This window comes from Protopterus annectens, chromosome 5.part0, assembly GCF_019279795.1.
Source record: "Protopterus annectens isolate FY-2018-M chromosome 5.part0, PAN1.0, whole genome shotgun sequence".
Lineage (NCBI taxonomy): Eukaryota > Metazoa > Chordata > Ceratodontiformes > Protopteridae > Protopterus > Protopterus annectens.
Window position 1 is genome coordinate 1,173,014,021 of NC_056735.1, and position 21,963 is coordinate 1,173,035,983.

The window sequence follows — 21,963 nt, forward strand, 5'->3', positions numbered from 1 at the left end:
GCTGCTGCATTTGTTGTTTACTGGGGAGGCAAATGAAAAATGTCGTTACCTTGTGACTGAGAAATCACTTATGAGGCAGGAGGATGCATCTGCTCAGTTTTTCCTCTGTCACACTGGAGCTTCCCAGCATATGCATTGCTATTAGAAAGTGGTTAGAATAGATCGCCCATTGCCATACATGAGAGCTTTCTGGCACAGGGAGCAAGATCTGGTTCTGTCTTGTTTGTTGATGTACCAGACTACTCAATTCCAGGATAATGATGTGCAGACTGACCTCTTGCGGGGACCAAGTGCCTTGACCTGTTCTTCCCAGGTAATGCACCTCCACCAGATCTGGGAAGCATCCATGTTCACTGTGGCCATGGGCAGACAGGGAGTGAAGGTGCGGCCCCATAGATTTTCCTCTGACTTCATCCACCAGGATAGATCCTGCTTGCAGCGGTTTGTTATCAAAATTGGATAAGACATTGGGTGCGAGAGTATTGACCATTGTGCAGCTAAGAGCCAATGATGCAGTCCTATATGAAACCTTGCCAGGGGCACTAGGGTTATGATCAGTGCCATAGATCCTAGGGCTTGGAGGACAAGAAGAGCAGGAATTTTGTCTTTGGATATGATGAATTGTACTTGTGTCCTTATTTTCTGTAGTCTGTGCAGAGGGAGAAAAGCTACACAAGAAACTGTATCGAGGCGTGCTCCTATAAATTCTAGTTCTTGTATTGGAGTCACGTCTCTCTGTTGATCATAATGGCCAAGGACTGGAAAAGATGCAATATGAAGTCTGTGGCTTGAAACAGTAGACGCCTGGTGGGGGCGGTTAGGAGCCAGTCGTCTAGGTAAGGAAACACACTGAATCCGCGTAGCCTCAAGTGAGCTGCTACCGCTGCCCATGCATTTGGTGAACACCCTGGGGTCTGTGGTGAGACTGAAAGGCAGCACTCTCAACTGAAAACAACTGGTTCCCAGCCGGAAGCAGAGAAAACTTCTGGAGCGTTTGTCCACCTTTATGTGGTAATATGCATCCTGAAGTTCTATGCAGCACATCCAATCATTTTCCTCTAGAAAAGGAAGAACAGACTGAACAGTGACCATCCGGAATGGTTTCCTGAACTAACTTGTTCAAAAGGCTGAGATCTAAAACTGGTCTCCAGACCTCTCTCTTTTTTTGGCACTAAAAAGAATCTTGATTAAATCCAGATCCTCTTTGATCTGGTGCGTCTTCTTGGAGGACTTTTTTTCCAGCAGCTTTTGAGCCTCTACTGCTGCTTGGTCCCTCTGATTGGGTGGAACAATCAAAGACTCTTTTTGGGGAGTTTGGAAAGAGAGTAAAGGGAATATGGTAAGCTCTGGGGAAAATTCTCTGCACCCAAGTATCCAAAGTTATCAATAGCCAGGCTGTCTGATGCAGTGAAAATCATCCACTGTTTCCAGAGGTAAGCAATCGAGCATCCATTCAGGAGCGCTGGTAACGCTGTCCGGAGAAGGAGTCTCTGGAGCCCTGATATCACAGGCCACCTCTGGGACGGGGAGGGTGCCCTCCATTAGAACTCTCCCCTCTGCCCCAAAGGTAGTATTCGCCACGTATGTCCTGAAAAGGGCCTTGCCTCTGCCAACCAGAGTTCATGGGCTGCCTTAGCAGAGCTAATAGTCTTTTTATAAATTTTAGTCAAATTCCTAATATTTTCCATGACTTGGGAGTTTTCAGACAGACCTCTGGTATACTCTGAGTTTTTCATTTTATTGGGGATTTCATTATGTCGATGGACCACCAGGGTGGTATGCTTTTAAATTTTCCACTGTATTTGGATTTGGATGCAACTGGCAATCCTACACATTTATTTATGCAGGTATAAAAATTCTATGTGGGATCTATCTTCATTAGCCTTATTTGGGATGACGTTGTTAGATGTGCATTTTGTGACTAGAATTTGATGAGATTTGCACACTTCAAGTCTTTGAATTCTCATATATTGGTTTCAGGGGTTTTAGACAGTCAAAGAGGAAAACGTTACTAGCTTGTAATCTGACTTAATGGGAAATGGAGTTACAAGTGGAACTGTGCATGATGCCTCTACATTTTAAGAAGTCAGTCAATAATATTTTGCCCTCTAGTTTGGTTAGTGACAGTCTGTTCCACTGCCTTTTTACTTGCTAGATGTAAAAATTGCTGTACTGTTCCTACATTGGAGATGTAAGCAACCCAGTCAACTGGATTGGAAGTTAAAAGTCTCCCAGAATGGTGGAGGTCTTACTTATGTGGAGTTCATTCAGGACATTTAGGAACGGACATGAACTTCTTGGGTAAAAGACTGTTTGTGTACCAGGCAATAAACTTGTACTTGATCTTGTTTAGTCTGATTTGGATATAAGTGACAAGTTCCATTTCTTGGTTTCTGGGAATCTGTCCAAAGCTGATATGGTCGCTAACAAATATATACACAATACAGTTGTCAATGGATATGAATGCATGGTAGACACTAAACCCTGGTACGGAGTGACAGCTTTCTGGCCATTTAATCATGTTTTAGTGATTACAAATAATGGATGCCTTCCAAAAGCAGCAGAGTCTCAAGATCTGGAAACTTGTTGCTTAGACTTCTGTCATTGAGCAGAGCCACATAATTTAATCTTGTTTTGATACAGATATGATTTTTCCTCATCTACCAGACCAGACTCTTCTTTTCCCACCTGTCTTTCAGCACATGCTTGCTCTGGAGGTGACAAACTGTCCCTCCTCCTCAGTTACAGTAAATAATTTAATCCAGGATGTTCCTGGTGCCAAAGAAAGAAAGAAAAATGATTCATGGAGACCAGATCTGTATATAACTTTTCTGAATCAGTTTGTGATTAAGTCAATATGCTGTCTCTTCACAGCTTGTTACCCTCCTTAATCCCCATTTCAGTTGTTTTAGTAATCTCAGATTTAAAATATAGATATCATCACATTCCTGTGCATACAGATTTCAGACGTTTCTTAAGATTTCTGTGCTGGGATCACATTGTCAGTTCTCTGCATTAGCCTTTGTGAACACCCTTGGAGCAGTAAATAAACTGAAGTGTCAGGCTCTTGTGGTAGCCTACTGCAAAGTGCAGGGTATGCTCATTTCTTCCATGCAAAGATGCCTATGGGGATAAAAGTGTACAGTCTTTGTAAAACAAAAAAAAAAAAAAAACAAAACAAAACCTAACATGAGAGATGTTAGGTCATATAAATAGTTTTCTCTCAATTCTCTCAATCATCTGTGGTCTCTAGGATCTCTTTTAACTCTTTACAGACAACACCAGAGTAATCTGTAGGATCTCTTTTAACTGTTTACAGACAACACCAGAGTAATCTGTACATAAACAAGCAAAAGGCAACCAGCTCTTACCCTCTTTGTAGAATAGTCATAGTAGCCTGGGATATAACTTTTCAGCACAATTTCATACTACAGGCATCTTCCACACTGGCAAATTAAAATTGTGTGGGTAGACAAGGTGTGCAGCATCAGGACAGACCTTTGTGTATGGAAACAAAATCAGGGGTTTTCCAAGCCTTGATCCAGCTGGGGGTAATGCCTCAAATAGATCTATTTGCCTCCATTTATAACAATCAGTCAGCAAATTTCTGTTTCAAGACTACATGCAAAGATGCCTGGAAAATGCATGCATATTCCTTTCCAATGATGTTCCTGTATTTTCCACCTCTTCTACTAATATCATGGGCAAGATTCAGGACTCACCAAAGATAATTGTGGTGACTCCCTTCTGGCCCAAGCAACAGCAGGTTTCCCTTCCTTTAGAAATGGCCAAGGCAATTAACACAAGCTTCCTCATAGACTGCATTTACTTACACAAGATCAGGGGTGTTTGATACATCTTGACTCCAAACTACAATCGAATGCTTGAAGGTTAGAATTTTTACACACCTTTTTTCTGAGTGCTCGCAGCAGGAGGTATTAATGGAATATGTACGTACATACATGTGTAAAAGATTGTTGCATCACTAAAAGAACAAATGTAGTGAGGAATCATCATAAAGCAGTTTTCAAGTTTTATTTTTCAGTTGATGTATCATAGTGAGCTGAGAGTTGGAATCTCGAAGGTGCTGGAAGTGGTTACCGTAACAGTCAATCACCAATGCTATGGTTTAGTGTTAGGCACTCTCTATGGTGATATGCGGAGTAGCTGCAACTTCTTGGGAACATTAGACCGTGGTGGTTCAACTAGTTGGGTGCAGTCTTGGGGACACAAAAGGCCCTGTACAGGAACAGAGGTGCAACAAATCAGGAGTTTTCAAATAATTTAAGTTTACCCCGGGCACAAGAATTTGAAATAATTTGTACTAAGATGCAATTTTTATTGTCCATTCTGCACACTTACCTTTGATATTTTTCTGTAGTGAAGCAATGCTGCAGTGTTTTGTCTTCTGTTAGCTGCGGTCCCCAGTTATAGTTGTGCTACCAGACTTTTGCAGCTGGGTAAAAAACATAGAAATAACAAACAGTTACAGACCAGGTTTTGTTCCAAACTTGAGCTCCCGATTGGATAGATGCTTCTTCCATAGTGCAGGATAAGAGGATAATCGGCAAAGCATTCAGCAATGACTTCAGCGTCCACAAAGGTTGGAGAAATCTGCTCTGCAGCAGGGGTTGCATTTATGAAGCTGGGGGGAGCTGATAATGCATCCTGTTGCCGATTCTTCACCAGCAGGTGCAAAATGGACAGATACAGAGATGCGTGCAGCTGTCAGACACTTTGGGGAAGACCTGAACAAAATCAGCTTTGTGATCAAAGAACGAACAGTAGCTCAGATAAAGACAACAGTGAAGTGGAAAATGTATGGGGACAGTGGCAGCTGGTTCCCTCAGTCCCAAGAAGATGCTGAAGACTGATATAATGTCAGCAGCGAGTACAGTCCCTACATCACAGGTGGTGACAAGCACTTCTCTACAGGACGTTTCTGCAGCTGCTACTGAAGAGGAAAAGACATTGGATGTAACCCCGAGTGCTTTGAATGACTCCTATGAAAACAGAGAACTTGCAGATATCAAAGGACTAGAAGATTTTGCATCCAAAAAGCTCAACTTTGATCAGGTCTGAACTTGGATTCCAGTCTTATGAACTCTCGTGACCTTCCACTTTTGACCCGCTGAGAAAGGCAATTGAAACAATCTAACAGTCTACTTGCACATACGACTTACAGAGCTTACCTTTGAGCCAGCTGGACATGACTGCTGCAACACAATTGCATTAATGACATTTTTTATGTCCTAGCTCTCTCTTCAGAGTACGATAGAGTGAGATAGGTGGAATCTGTTTTCTTTTTTAAAGTATATATAATTAAAACTCGGCCTTTTCTAAGCAGTCTAAAACATGAAAAAGTACAGTTTTGTACCTACCATAAATGTAGATGTCCGATAGGTATGCATCTGCAGTCCTAACATATGGGTTGTCCTGCCTCAGGCAGCCCTTCGGTTGGCCGGATTCCAAAGTCTGGGTCTGGCCTCGGCTGATGTCGCACTTCACCCGACATCATAGCTGCTGTTTATTGGGTATAAAGGCATCAGCCGACGCCATTTTCCTCAGTGTTTCTTGCCCCAGATGCCAGGTGCCCTCTAGGAAGGCTAAATTTGGATAAATGCAAATAATTCCAAACAGTAGAGAGCAAACAATATAAAAGTATATACATATATGTACATATATACAAACAAATACACCATAATAGATTCCCCCAGCTAGCTAAAGAGGGGTAAATACCCTAGGAATACCACAGAGGGGAAGGAGGGTGGGTAATCCTGACTGCAGATGCATACCTATCGGACATCTACATTTATGGTAGGTACAAAACTGTACTATGTCCTTCAAGGATGCATCTGCAGTCCTAACATCTGGTAGAATACCATAGCCAAACTGGGGAGGAGGCACTAAGATAAAGATGGTGTAGTTAAGATCCCTTGCAAAACAGCAGTTGCAAAACCTGCTCGGGATCTAGAGTATAACGGAAGATTATAATGCTTGGCAAATGTATGCACGGAGCTCCAAGTAGCAGCTTCTAAAATGTCTTTGGTAGCCACTCCTCGTAGGAAAGCTGTAGTGGTGGCTGTAGCTCTTGTGGAATGAGGTCTGATATTATCAGGAGTTGTCTTTCCATGAAAAGAGTAGCAAAATCGAATGCAATTTCCTATCCATTTTGAGATTGTCTGTTTTGAAATTGCTTTTCCTTGCATTCCTGTTGCATATGCTACCAGAAGCTGGTCAGTTTTCTGCTGGTCTTAGTTCTGTCCAGATAGTAGCGTAATTGTCTGTGCACATCCAAGGTATGTAGCAGTCTTTCCCCTGTTCTGTGGGTTGGGGAAGAATGTAGGTAAATGAATCGCTTGGTTCAATGATACTCTGGAGACCACTTTTGGCATAAAGGTAGGGTTAGTTCTCAGAGAGACTCTGTCCTGATGGAAGATAAGGAAGGGTTGTACTGCCATTAATGCCTGTAACTCAGATACCCTTCTTGCTGAAGTAATTGCTAGCAGGAAAGCAGTTTTCCAAGACAAGAATTGTAATTCTGCTGTTGCTGCTGGTTCAAACGGGGAAGTGTTAACTTTTCCAGCACAAAGTTGAGATCCCATGTAGGTAAAGGTGGTTTCCTTGGAGGTTTTACATTTTTGATTCCTCTCAAGAACTGCCTGAGTAGAGGATGAGAGAAGACAGGAGGATCCATGTTGTATTCTGCGGAAATTGCTGATGCATGAATCTTAATGGAGGAGTAAGACAGGCCATTGTGGAATAGCTCTGCTAAATATTCCAGGATGTGTGCTATGTTTGCCAATGAGACATTTTCTCCCTTTGCTGCACTCCAAATGAGGTATCTTTTCCACTTGGCTGAATAAGTCTTCCTTGTGGAGGGTCTGCGTGCCTCCAGGATAATGTCCTTAACCCTCTGAGATAAACCTGGGTTATTATAGCAATAACCCACGCCTGGGTGTGGGTAATGCTAAATTTACCCACGGTTGGCGTGGTTTGGTCGCGAGGCGGCCGAGGACCAAAAGCCAACCGTGGGTAAATTTAGCATTACCCACACCAGAAGTGGGTTATTGCTATTATCATGACATTATTTAAGAAAAGAAACTGTTACTTTTCTTAAATAATGGCATAGTATAATGCCTGTTTACTGCCCTTCCGCAGATGTCTGGCATCCGGCAGTTCTGATGTACTGCGTGCCTGCGGTACATCAGAGTTGTAAAGCAACGGAGAAAGCAATATCTCCGTTGCTTTTTAGTCTCGCTATGTTAAATGGGTTTAACATAGCGAACAGTTTAAAATAAACAGCGGACATCTCTGTTGCTTATTTTAAAACTGTCTCGCTATGTTAAACTCATTTAACATAGCGAGATTAAAAAGCAACGGAGATCTTGCTTTCTCCGTTGCTAAACACTGCCTCGCTATGTTAAATGGGTTTAACATGGCGAGACAGCTTTAAAATAAGCAACGGAGATCTCCGTTGCTTATTTTAAAGCTGTCTCATGTTAAACCCATTTAACATAGACAATGTTTAAAACGAGTTATACTAATGGAAAAAAGTCCGGGCGACCGGACCTTTTTCCATTAGTATAACTCGATTTACAACGGGCACGCTGGCCAATCAGCGTGCACGTTTTGGGGGGATCATGGTATAATTTGTTTTATGCAATATTCCAAGCAGCTAGCTGCAGTGTTTTCAAGTTTGGATGTAGGATCTTGTAGTTGTCCTGTGTTAGTAGTAAGGGACAGAGGGAGAGGCCATGCTTGTGTCCGAGACATGCTTCTCAGTAGCGGGTACCAATGTTGCCTCGGCCAGTCTGGAGCTATCAGAATTACCCTTGGCTGATCCTCTCTGATCTTCAGTAGAACTTTGTACATCAAGGGAAGAGGTTGAAATGCATATGCTGTCAGGTTTTTCCAGCTGAAGGAAAGGGAGTCCACCCTCCAATCAAGTGGGTGGTATGCTCTTGTGCAGAATTTCTTCAATTGGTGATTGTGTGGGGAGGCAAACAGGTCTATCTGTGGTAGTCCCCATTTCTTTGTTATGGCTTTGAAGATATCTGGATGCAGCATCCATTCGTGAGCATCCGTGGTAGTTCTGCTTAAGGTGTCTGCTAGAGAATTTTCTTTTCCTGGTTCAAATCTGGCCTGAAGTTGAATGTTGAGGTACAGGGCCACATTCCACAGGTCCATTGCCATCCGGCATAGAGGATATGAATGTGTACCTCCCTGTTTGTTGATGTACCACATGACTGTGGTATTGTCCGTCCTTATCAGCAGATGACCCTGTTGAAGGAGTGGTCTGAATGCCTGGATCGCATGTTTCACTGCCAGCATCTCCTTTAGATTTATGTGTAGATTCAGCTGGTCTTGGGTCCATAGGCCTTGTATACACTTGTCCACCATGTGTGCCCCCCATCCTAGGTCTGAGGCGTCCATGGTGATGGTCTAGCTTGGATGAGGTTTGTGGAAAGGCAAGCCTCTGTTCAACTGACAGGCCTGAGCCCACCACAGGAATTCTTGATTCAGGCATGGAATTATTGGAATCTGGGCTTCTAGACTGTGCTTGTGTTGAGACCATACATTCCTTAGGTACCATTGTAGCTTTCTCATATGCAGCCTGGCATGCAGAACCAATATTATGCAGGATGCCATGTAGCCCAGGGCTTGCAGGACTTTCCTTGCAGTAAGCTGAGTTTGTGTTGTTAATGCCATGAAGTAGACTGGTAGTTGCTTTTGTTTTTCTTCTGTGAGAAAAGCCATCTGAGTTGATGTATCTAGTTCTGCACCCAAGAATGCTATCCTTTGGGATGGTACTAGTCTTGACTTTTGCATGTTGACTGTGTATCCCAAGGCTTGCAACAGTTGCATGACATTTTCCAAATCTTTTGTTAACTTTGCCTTGTTGTCCGCTTGTATTAGGCAGTCGTCCAGGTATGGGTAAATTTGAATTCCCTGAAGTCTGCAATGAGCAATTACTGATGCCAGGCATTTCGTGAATACTCTGGGTGCAGTAGATAAGCCAAAAGGCAATGCTGAGAATTGATAATGCTCTGATCCTGCAAGAAATCTGAGGTGTCTTCTGAAATTTGGTCGTATAGGGACGTGCAGGTATGCCTCCTTGAGATCTAGAGTCACCAGCCAAGACTCCTTGCCCAGCATGGGAAGAAGTTGCTGGAGGGTCAGCATTTTGAATTTTGGAACAATGAGGTATGTGTTCAGTGCGGACAAGTCTAGAATAGGTCTCCATTGACTTTCTTTTCTTGGTACAAGGAAAAGCCTGGAGTAAAATCCTTGGCCTTGTTCCATAGGTGGCACCTCTTCTATAGCTCTCATCCTTAGTAAGTTGTTGATTTGTCTTAGAGCGTCTGTTTTTTGGCTTGGTAGTAGGTTTGGCATTCCTCTCTTTTTTGGTAGAGTGTGGAAGCGAAACCTGTAGCCCTTGTCTATTGTTTGTAAAGTCCATTTGTCTCCTGTAATGTAATGCCAGTTGTCGGAGAATAAGGCTAGTTTTCCGCCCAAGGGTGCTTCCAGTTGTTCCCTGGTAGGCGGAACTAGAGCCAAGTCATTGTGTCTGTCCTGTGGAAGTGGTTGTAGTTGATTCTGTGGCAGTACTTCTCTGGTTGGTAGGTTGCCACTGACGTCCCCTGTAGGCACCCCTAGATTGACCTCTGCCTCTTGGGCGCCTATTTCTGCCTCTCTGCGCTCTGGAGTCGTCTGGAAAGGACCAATTCTTCGAAGGCCAATTTCTGCTGAACCTCGGAGGTTGGACCTGTAAGAAATCCTTGACTGTTTGGACAGATTTTGCTTTTTCTTCCACCTTCTTTAGAACCTCCTGTGCAGGGGAGCCAAACAAACTTTGTTTCTCCATGGGAGCACCTAGGAGTTTTGACTTAACATGGTCTGGTAAGGATTGTTCTTTTAACCAGGCATGTCTTCGAATCACTGTTCCAGTCATAGCTGATCTAAAGGAAGCCTCCAGTGCATCATAGCCACATTTTAAGAAATGGTTACTGACCTGCTGAGAGTTATGTACCAAATCCTGAAGGGACTTGCGGTCTAAAGGTTCAGGAAAAGACAGTTTTTTATTTAGCTGGTCTAACAAAAATTCCTGGTACTGAATCATGTGAAATTGACAGTTCAAGGCCCTGGCCGAAAGAGTAGCAGAAGTATAAACCTTTTACCCCATCTCTCTAATGCTCTAGATTCCCTTTCAGAGGGAAGTGGGTTTTGGCAGAGGCAGCTGCCACACCTTTAGGGCCCTGTGAAATGGTTTCAGGGTCTGCAACAGGAGCCTTATACAAATGGTAGTGTGTGTCCGGGACCCTGTAATATCTGTCTGGCTTGGCAGGGGCCGGAGGAAGAGAATCAGAAGCAGTACAGGCATCATTATATGCATCATCAACAACTGTTAGTACTGGCGGAATGGCTAAAGGCCTATGCTGTGGTAAGTGTAAAAAAGTCCTTAGCCTTTTCCTTGAATCTGAAAAATCCTGGCCCTGCCATTGGAAGTGTTCCCTCATAGCATGCAAGGTTTCCCCAAAGGAAAATTCTTCAGGAGGAGAAGCAGAAGGAATGGAGTCTTCTGCATCAGAATCCTCATAAGGAGAATATGGGCCTTCGTGAGGGTCTGAAATGTCTGATTCATCCGAGGAATAATCTGTAGAGACAGGTTCCGGAGGTTCAGTCCTAGGCCTCTTGTCTGGAGGGGGCTGAGAGGCCCTGTCTGGGTGAGGTTGGGATCCTCTGATCAAAGAAATGAGATCCTCAGCCAGGCTGAGTATTTGGGAACTAGAGGTAGGCCTATGTGAAGGAGTTTTGGCAGGCAAGGCCTTAGAAGATTTAGCTGCTTTAGCCCTGGCAAAAGCCTTGATAGACATGGAAGCAGGGGGTCTAGCAGCCCCACGTGCAGGGGTAGATATGTCTAAAGGAACAGTGTCTGACAAATCCTGGGTGCCTGCTTCTGTAGCAGTAAATTCAGTAGCAGATTCAGCCATGCTCTGTGAGGCCTCGGCTATCGGAAGCATGCTTTCGGCCGAAGGAAGAACCGGGGCTCGGTTTCAGCCGAAACCGAGACATTCGCGGTTGGCCTAACCGTGGTTTCAGCCGAAACCGCGGACCGCGAATGTCGGTCCTTTTCCTTGCGCTTTTTAGCTAATTGAGTAGTCTGAGTCTCCGAAGGCATTTTGTATGCGAAAGCGGGACCAAAAAACTCCTCTGCAAACTCCGACCGACGTCTAAGTGTCCATCGGTTGAAGGAAGCACAGGCTAGACAAGCTGATACGTCGTGGTCTGGGCCTAAGCAAGGAAGGCAGTAAGAGTGGAAATCCTTATGAGGTAATTGTTTCCCACAAGTTAAACAATTATTTACTTTGTCTGACATCGGCTGAGGCAAGAAAGAGTCCCCAACGGGGTACTTAGCTTTTTAGAAGTCTTCGGTAGTAGAAATCTCTGGATCTGACCGACCGGCACTTGCGAACAGCTTCTGCTTCAGGCACCACGCGGCAAGAAAGACTGAGGAAAATGGCGTCGGCTGATGCCTTTATACCCAATAAACAGCAGCTATGACGTCGGGTGAAGTGCGACATCAGCCGAGGCCAGACCCAGACTTTGGAATCCGGCCGACCGAAGGGCTGCCTGAGGCAGGACAACCCATATGTTAGGACTGCAGATGCATCCTTGAAGGACATCTTATGGGAACAGACACACTACCCGCTTTTCTACTCTGTACGTGTGGGGTAGATAGTGTTCTCAATCTTATTAATATACCAGAGAAGTGCGTGTTGATTTTATTTAGCAACAGGGTACTGCTTGGATTCAAATCATCGCTTGACTGGTCCAGAGGTCTTTTATCGATGGTATTATATATGCTTAAACAAATTATATATGCTTAAATAAATTAAATGTTTCTGGCATGATATGAAGTCTTTTTTATTAGTTTCATAGCTCAGCACTTTAAACACAAAATATTCAAGTTAACGCTTGTGAAGTAAACTGATTAAGGGAAATAAAACGCTTGGCTGTCTACTTTAGATAGCACTACATGGGATTCCAACATTACCATCATTTATCTACTGGTAAAATGTGCATTTCTGTCTTTCACTGGGAGGTTGCTGAATCAGAAATAGTAGAATAAAACTACAAGTGCAGCAAACTGTCAGGAATTAGTTTGCAATCTTGAGGTTGTGAATCAATACGGGATTTGCACACTTTTTGAGCACAGTACAATTGTGTGAATATTTACATTAGCCTAAGTGGACGAGTCACGCCATTGCACAAAAGGAATATTATTAAGTTAGGATTCATTGCTGTCTAGTTTTTTCACTGTTTTAGCTAAATTAGTAGTTGACAAGCCATACATATATGAATTGATTTGTTATTACTGCTGTGCATATTTGCATGTCTCATATTGCTTTAACGATTCCAAGTAACATTAGAATATGCACTATAATCTGTGAGAAATCATGCTATGCTGCAGCTTTTCCTAACAGAATCATAAAGTTAAACAGCTGGTCCAACTAAAGTAAAATGTACTTTCAGTTTAAAAGGAAAGGAGGCTAGGATATTCTAAGGTTAGAAGTTCAGGCACTGTAGCTGTGCTTAATACCTAGGGTTAGGACACCTGTTTGAGACACTGATGAGCCCACAATGTTTTGGAGCAAATAGTATAACTGTTTGCAAAAAGTGGAACTTGCTGAAGGAGAAATGTTACCTAAGTTACTATCTTATCTATGTTATGGAATTGAATAAACAATAAGTTGTGTACAAGATAGATTAGATCTTTTTGCCCTCTGTAGAATGTTGGGCACTGGGCTGGCAACTCAACACTATTAAACTCCACTGAAAATCATGAGCTAACAGGTGATCTGCTGTGGCGATGGAGGAGGAGGAGGAGAAGAAGAAGGAGAAGAAGGAGGAGGAGAAGAACTAGAGGGCCCAGCAACAGGTATTTATTTTTTAATAATATTTGGAGACTTTACCTGCTGCTGGATCCCTCTATTTTATTTGGAAATGCACAAAGCTACACTACAAGGAGTTCCCGTTCAGCTTGGACCAAGAACTGCGGAATGGGGCCATTGGGGAAAGTGTTTTATTGTGTGGTTAGGGCAGTGCTTGTGCATACTTGGACAGACTGCAGAAGGGATTACTGGGAAATGTTTAATTTGGTGGTGTGAGAGTTTCTGTGCTTACCTCGGCAGACTGCAGATTGGATCGCTGGCTGAAGTGTTTCTTTTGGGGGTCAGGGAAGTGCCTGTGCATACCAAGACAAACTGCAGATGGGATTATTGGGGGGAAATGTTTTATTTGGTGATCAGAGGAGTGCTTGTGCATAGCTGGACAGACTGCAAAGGGGACTGTTGGGAGAAATGTTTCATTTGGTGGACAGGGGAGTTCTTGTGCATACATGGACAAATTACAGAATGGATCATTGTGGGAAAGATTTCATTTGGTGGTCAAGGGAGTGATTGTGAAGTCCTGAACAAACTGCAGAAGGGATCTCTGTGGGAAATGTTAATTTGGCGTCAGGACAGTGATTATGCATAACTACACAGACAGGGATTGCTGGGGGAAATGTTTCATTTAGTGGTCAGGGGAGTGCTTGCGCATACCTGGACACACTGCAAACAGGATCCTTACAGAAAATGTTTCATTTTGTAGTCAGGGGAGTGGCTGTGCATACAATGGACAGACTACAAAAGGGACTGTGGTGGAAATGTTTCATTTTATTGTAAGGGGAGTGCTTGTGCATACACCTGGAGAGACTGCAGAAGGGCTCCTTGGTAAAAATGTTTAATTTGGTGGTCAGCAGAGTGCTTGTGCATACTTGGACATACTACAAAGGGGATAATTGGGAGGGATCAAGGGGGTGTTTCTGCACACCTAGACAGAATGCAGACAAGACTGTTGTTGTAGGTCTCTTGGCAGCCTCCATGACCAGTGTTTGTCTTGTCATCAATTTTGGTGGGATGTCCAGTTCATTGCAACATCACTGTTGTCCCATAGCTTCTCCACTGTTTGACTGCCTTCACGGTGTTCCATGGTATATCCAATTATCAGTAAGATATAAAAAGAAGTTATGTACTCACCATAACGTTCCATCTGAGTAGTTAGACTTCATTTGTTATCAACCTGTGGGTTTCGGATCCGACATGGATCTGAGCCGGCAGCTTTCCAAGATAAGATCCAAGCTCCAAGCTCCTCCCCTTAGCCATACTACATTGCAACCTCCTTCCAACCCTCAGATCGAGTTTGCCACCCACCACGTGACACACATCAACCCGTGAGAAATAACCTGACGTGTTCACTATGCTTACAAAACCCAGCAAGTCTACGTCCAAGGACTATCGCAAACCACCAAGGTCAGGATAAGGAGGGAGGGAAGGTTAATGACAAATGAAGTCTAACTACTCAGATGGAACATTATGTTGAGTACATAACTTCTTTATCTGAAGTAGTTAACTTAATTTGATCATCAACCTGTGCGCCAGAGTCCTCAGCTACCAAAAAACCTTGGGAGGCCCTTATGGAAGGATATTGCGGTGCACTGCAGAACCAAAAGAAGCCCTTCCTCTAGATACCATGTCCAACTTACAATGAGTAATAAAAGTGTGAGAGGAAGCCCAGGCAGCCGCTGAACAAATGCCATCCAGAGAAACTCTGGACCAGAAAGCAGCTGAAGTAGCCATAGACCGAGTAGAATGAGCATGTACCCTGTCTGGTTCTGGTAATCCATGATCCTTGTACACCTGCAGGATACAAAGTGAAATCCATCTAGCAAGAGTCACCTTCGAAACTGGTTTCCCCATAAAGGGCTTGGCAAAGGAAACAAATAACTGATCAGACTTACGAAAGGGTTTAGTCCTATGTAAATAAATGCGCAACTGTCTGTGGACATCCAGCAAATGAAGTTTGTATTCCCCTTTGTTTTGAAAATTAGGGAAAAATACTGGGAGATTAATAGACTTATTGATATTTAACTGTGAAGCAACTTTAGGAGGAAAGAAGGATTTGTCCTTAGAGAAACCCTGTCCTTATAAAAAATCAAGTATGGGGGTTTTATACACAAAGCTTGAAGTTTGGATACCCTCCTAGCCAAGGTGATAGCCACCAGGAAGACAGTCTTCCATGACAAAAAATTTAAATCAACTGACAGTGTGGGTTCGAATGGAGGCGCAACTAAGGCCTGAAGAACCAAGTTTAAATCCCACGGAGGGGAAGGATGCTTAATCGGAGGTCTCAGCAAAAAGATGCCTTTGATGAAAGACTTACACATCCTAGAAGCAGCTAGTGAATCTGAATTTTCTCCTACATGAAAGTGGGAAATAGCTGCCAGCTGGACTTTAACAGTGGAAGAGCAGGCCCCTTACTGGAAAATCTGAGACAGAAATTCTAAGACCGCCGGAATTGGGGCGGTAAATGGATCGAAATCTCTCTGAGAAGCCCAGACAGAAAAACGCTTCCATTTACTGCGGTACACCTTTCGGGGGGGGGGGGACTTGTGCACCACCACCAGAATGGACTTAACAGGAGAAGAGAGTCTGGAGTCCTGGCAATTAGTGGAACTGCAGCAACCAAGCAGTAGGCTTGAGAATGTCCAGATTTGGAGGAGGAATTCCGGAGGGATTACAAATGAGATCCAGAATGGGATCCAAGATCCAAGGCGGAGCTACTAGATGAGACCGTAGGCAAGGGAACCAAACTTGACGAAGCCAGAATGGGGCTATGAGGATAATCCTGCTCCCAAACAGACGAGCTTTCTGCAAGAATTTTGGTCATTAGAGGTAGCAGGGGATACGCATAAAGAAGACCAGGTGGCCAAGCATGGACAAGAACATCTCTGAAGGCTTCCCCCCTGAGGAGGAATCAGAGTGAAAAACTCGCTGCACTTCACACTGGACGGTGATGTGAAGAGATCGCAGCAAGGCTGACCCCACTTGTAAAATATCTGTTCCGTTACACAAGAGTAGAGAGACCACTCGTAGGATAAAAGGATAGTCCTGCTCAGTTTGTCCGCCAAAATGTTGGACCGACCTGGAATGTACATTGCTATCATACAATGGTTGGTGGAGATCGCCCATTCCCACACTCTCATGGTCTCTCGACAAAGCGGGTATGACCTGGTTCCCCCGTTTGTTGATATACCAGACCACTGACATGTTGTCTGACTGAATTGCAATCGTTCCCAGAGGAAGAGAAGCATGAAGGGCCTGCAATGCTAGAAGGACCGCCCTCATCTCTAGAACATTGATATGCAGAACGGTCTCGTTTGGGGACCACGTGCCTTGGACAGTCCTGCCCGAGCAGTGCCCCCCCACCCTAGACGGGAGGCATCTGCGGTCACCGTGGCTCGGGGCGGGGTCACAATAAAGGGGCATCCTTCTCGAAGATCCTGGGATTTAAGCCACCAGATGAGGGAAGTCTTGCACAACTTGCTTAGAGGAATCGGGTAACTTAAGGGCTGGTATAATAGAGACCACTGAACTTGTAATGTCCACTGTAACACTCATGTGTAGACATGCACAAGGAACCAGATTTATAGCTACTGTCATAGACCCTACGGCCCTCAGAACTAGTTCTGCTGGGGGTGAATATGTCTGAAGAAGTGCCAATAAATGAAGGGTCAGGCTCCAAAGTCGGTCTGTCTGGAGTCAAAAATACCTTGGCCATGAGAGAATCTATACTTGCCCCTATAAAGTCCAGAATCAGAAAGTGCTGAAAAGAGTATTTTGCAATTTTATCGCGATACCCAGTAAATTTGACAGCTGAAGGAAAAAAATTTTAGCTTGAACAAGTAGATACCTGGAGGAGGCAGTGAAGAGCCAATTGTCCATATACGGAAAGACCTGAATGCCCTGAAGTCTCAGGTAGGCCGCTACAATTGCCATGACCTTGGAAAACACCCTGGGGGCTGTGGTGAAACCGAAGGGTAGGACCTTTAACTGGTAGTGATTGGCTCCATGCCGAAAGCGGAGAAATCTCCTGGACCGTCTGTCAATCATGATGTGTTAGTATGCATCCTTAAGGTCTACAGAGCACATCCAGTCTTCCTCCTGCAAGAATGGCCGGATGGATTGCAAGGTGACCATCTGGAACTTCTCCTTGGCAACAGACAGGTTCAATGTGGCTAGGTCGAGAATCGGCCTCAAGTCCCCCGTCTTTTTTGGCACCAAAATGAACCTGGAATAGATGCCTGACCCAGACTGATCTGGGGAGACCGGCTGGATTGCCCTTTTGTTTAGCAGCTTTTCTATTTCCAAAGCTGCCACCTCCCTTTGAGTGGGTGGAACGTCTGGGAGATGCTTTGGAGGTAAAGGACTGGTCATAAAGGGAATGAAATAACCTCCAGATATTATCCGAAGCACCCAGCGGTCTGATGTTATGGACTCCAATTGAGCTAGGTGCTTTGAAAAACACCCCCCTACTGCCTCCAGAGTGGAGCAATCGGGCAACCTCTCAGGGCTGCTGGGCAGGTCGATGAGAGAATGGTTCCCGTGACCCAAAATTCTTCGGTCCCCCTCTGCCTCTGGGACGGCGTCCACCTTTGTCCACCTCTGCCTCAAGAGGAAAAGGAGCCCTTAAGTGTCCCAGGAATACTGAGACTTCCAGAACCACAGCTTCTTTTGCCCTCGCGGATTCCTGGAAAAGGATATTTGAGGGTTAGAGAAGCGGATCCCGACAGCAGACAGCATCTTCCCATCCTTCTCACTCTGGACTAGCATATCTCGGATGGTCTTCCCGAACAGGGTCGAACCGTCAAAAGGGGCATTCGCAAAGGACACCTGGAAAGGTTCTGCAAAATCGCAAAGCCTAGGCCAGGCATGATGCCTCATGGCAACGCCAGACCCGGCCTCTCCAACGGCTCCCTCGGTGGCATGAGAGAATAGATGCATGGACGTGTTAGTCACTGACTTAAGAATGGCCATACGTGCCGAGAATGAACATTTATCCTCAGTCGAAATGGACTCCGGGAGAGACTCTGAGTACTTTTTCACGAGGTTGGGCTGAAGTTTGATCACGGGGGCCATGTAAGTTCAGCGCCCTTATGGCAAAAGTTGCTGAAGAACATATCCGCTTTTCGAGTTGATCCATTGCCCTAGACTTCTTGTATGGAGGATGGACCGAAGAACCCTACTGAGCCAGTTCCGTTTTAGTGGCATCCACCACCACCATGGCATCCACTGGGGAACCCTTACTCCATGCAGGCTTATCCATAGGCGGGCTCAAAATCTTGTCTGGCCTTTTTGGAATAGGTTCTACAGTGTCCGGCTCATTCCAAGCACTGGTGGTAATGAGGTCCACCAGAGGATCAGCCGGGACGGGACACCCAAGAGGTAGATGGACCTGCGAACACCTCCAGAAATACCGACTCGTCCGAGGAAGGCTTTTGGGCAGACCAACCTTATGTCTCCAAATGATACATCCTCAGGAGGTGATCTGGGGGAGCCTTCCCCTTCCTCCAAGTCAGTATCCTCTGTGAGGGACTCGGGGGAGACCAAGTGCCTCCTCTTGCACTTGCATTTGCGAGGAATCTCCTCAGGGGGGCTCTCTGGGGAGGGCTCAAAAACAGCTTCATATTCCTCATAGGGAACTGTCTGGGGCGTATCAGACACAGGCTGTCCCTGAGAGGATGGGATGACAGAAGACACACACAGCAGCGAGGGAGCAGGACTCTGAGGAAAGAGTGAGGGGTCTCGATCCTCCTGAGAAAACCCTCTCCACAATGAAGGCCGAAGGGGAACCGGCTTCTATAAAAGTAGAAGAATGAGTAATCATGCCCCTCGGATCCAATGAAGGGATCGGAGCTGAACCCGAAACAGACAGACCCAGAGGAATGGTATGTCCCGACCAGAACGGAGTCGATGACACACTCATCCTCCCGGATCTGACACCCAAATCACGGCTCCAAGAGCTCGGATACGAATCCATAGGATCTGACATACTCGAGAACATGGCTGGCGTCGAGGTTGGTGGAACCATCAGCACCGAACCCCTGACTCAAAGGCTCCTCGGGTCCAGGGACTCCGAAACCTGGGGATGGATCGGAGAAGGAGCTATCGGGGCAAACATCGGAGCCGAACTCCCCGCTCCGGCAGAAGAGGGAGCCAGCAACACTCCCATCTGCAACTGAGTCTGCATAAACCTTCTCATCATCCGGTTCATGTCAGCTCAGAGAGGCTTCTTATAGATCTGGAAGATGCCACAGACACCGGACAGGAGAGCTGATGTGTGGACTACCTTGAAGCAGGCCAAACCTCCTCCTCCGGAAAAATCTAGGGGATCGGAGCCGAGGGGAAGATGACTTAGAAGTCTTGACCGGGGATAGTGACAACTTTAATAGGAGGACCAGATAGATCCGACGGATCCGCTGGTGTCTTACGACCCAAATCTTTTTCTCTGTCTCTCTCCCTATGCTTTTCCTTCCTGGCCTCTTTGTCACCCTGTTTTGATACGAGAGTGTGAGTCCCGGATGGGGGAGGAGGACCTGAAGCTGATACAGCCACAGACATGGCCGTAAAGGAAGGAGAAGAGTAAGAAATAGCTTCTGCCAGGAGAAGCCCAGCTAAGATTAACTTTGTCCTGTGGTCCCGCAGGGCCCATGGATTAAAGGCTGCACAGATTTTACAGCCTGAAGAAAGGTGGGGAACCCCTAAACACACGACGCACAGAGTGTGGCCATCAGCCAGCGACAACTTATGGCTACACTGTGCATTTTGAGAAAGTCGGCTTTTGGGGGTCTGACATCTCAATCCCCACAACAAAACATAAGGCTAACTAAAGCCCTACCTACAATCACACCATACACAGCAAAGGCGGGAAAGGGAGTCCTACACTAACAAAACCACAAGTTTACTTTTTTTTTGTACTTTATCTTACCGTAAAACCCAAGGGGAGGTAAAGGACACACACACACACACATAGACACACACAGACACACACACAAACTTTTTAACAGTTGAAGTAAGGAAACCCTACTCAACCTGCCTGGATCTCAGAGATCACGTCTTGGCGAAGCCGCGGCAAATGAGATCTGAGGGTTGGAAGGAGGTTGCAGTGTAGTATGAGTAAGGGGAGGAGCTTGGAGCTCGGATCTTAGCTTGGAAAGCTGCCGGCTCGGATCCATGTCGGATCCGAAACCCACAGGTTGATGATCAAATGAAGTTAACGACTTCAGATCTGCTGTACTACTTTTACGTAGTTACTCTGGTCTTTGTCCTAACAAATGGTAATGACTCTGCCTTATATCTGTAAAAGGAATATGATGCAGGTTTAAGCAACAGATAATGTGATGCAATTTCCCACCTGCACATTCGGTGTTAGTTTCTGAATTTTTCATTTTGGTGCTTGTACATAGCAGGAAATGTTACTGAATGGTTGTTTCGGGGAAATCTTTCATTCTGGTGCCTCTGCATACATTATATTGAAGGGCTTGTGTGGGTGAATGCTTCATTTTGGTGGTTTAATACAGCAAATCTTACAGACGTTTCGTTTGGGGAAGTGTTTTATTTTGATCATTGTGCATACCTCAACATTCTACTGAAGGGGTTGCATGGGCGAAGTGTTCATGTGGGTGGTTGCACATACTAGGAAATTTTACTGAAGGCTTGTTTGTGGAAACGTTTCATTTTGGGTGCATGTATACCTGGACATAATTATGAGGATGTTGCTTGGGGAAATAATTCATTGTGTATCAGGGAAGTGCTTGTGCATACATGGTCTCACTGCTGAAGTGACTGCTGGGCCAATTTCTGTCATTTTGATGCCTGTGTATACAGAATGCAAACAACTGGAAGGGTTACTGGGGACATATAGAAAGTCAGTCTGCAAATTACATTGGGTTACATCACTTCTGCTTGTATTATTCTATTTGTGATTATACTGCCTGTGTGAGATAAAGGTTATTACTAGGTGACTACTGACAGCATGGAACTACCATATTTTGTTTGCATTTCTCCTGGCTTTGTCAGTCATGTGTGGAACTTAGGTGGGAGGAAGGCCACAGTCATATCTACGTGTTATACTATTTGACTGAATGACTCAGGTCTTCTCCTTACTGAAGATACTGAGACGGTGTTACATAACAGTTGCACAATGTAATATAATGTCTATAATAATAATGCCTATTCAACGGTTATGTGCAGCAATTATCACCTGTGTCTCAGCATGCATACCTCTGCAGTAATGAAAGGTAGGTCATTATCACATTAGCAATATGTGCAGTTACAATATAGCAGTTAGTCATTATCACTTTTCTGCAAAAAGTCTCAGCTGCTGTCACGGTTATTCACATAAGCAGAAGTCGTTATCACTTTGATGAATGCACAAGCCAGGTTGTGTTTTTTCTCTGCTTGCAGCCATTGCAAGCAACCCCCCCCCCATTCTTCATCAACTGCCTATATATATATATATATATATATATATATATATATATATATATATATATATATATAAACATGTACAAAAATAAAAAAAATATATATATATATATATATATATATACACACACACACACACAAGTACATACATATATATATATATATATATATATATATATACACACACACATGCATATATATATTCATATTCATATAATTTTGGTGACTGTGCGTATCTCAACATTTTCCTGAAGGGGTCATTTGGGTGAATGTTTCATTTAGGGACATGTGTATAACATGTAGTAACGAATATGCTGGAAGGGGAAATAATTAATTTGTGTACCAGTCAGTAGTGGGTGGAAATGGTCAGTCAGTCATGGGTAGAAATTAGGTGGTAGGAAGAAGGGCTCAGTAACATCTAAGTGTTATACTATTTTGACGGAATTATAATGATATAGTATTTCTACTGAATGATAATGAATGCCTCTGCACTACACACTAACATGCATTAGAACATGGCAATGCAAAACCTGCGTGTGTGTGTGTGTGTGTGTGTGTGTGTGTGTGTGTGTGTGTGTGTGTGTAGTAGCTA

The 21,963-nt window shown here is 44.5% G+C and overlaps 1 protein-coding gene and 1 pseudogene across 1 annotated transcript in view; one reads left to right on the top strand and one right to left on the bottom strand.

The window, feature by feature from the left end:
- The window catches only part of ATR (ATR serine/threonine kinase), a 1,835,177-nt gene that overhangs the window by 1,583,276 nt on the left and 229,938 nt on the right, over positions 1-21,963 (bottom strand). The gene's annotated exons all lie outside the window — the stretch shown is intronic.
- Positions 4,519-5,089, top strand: LOC122801576 (annotated as a pseudogene).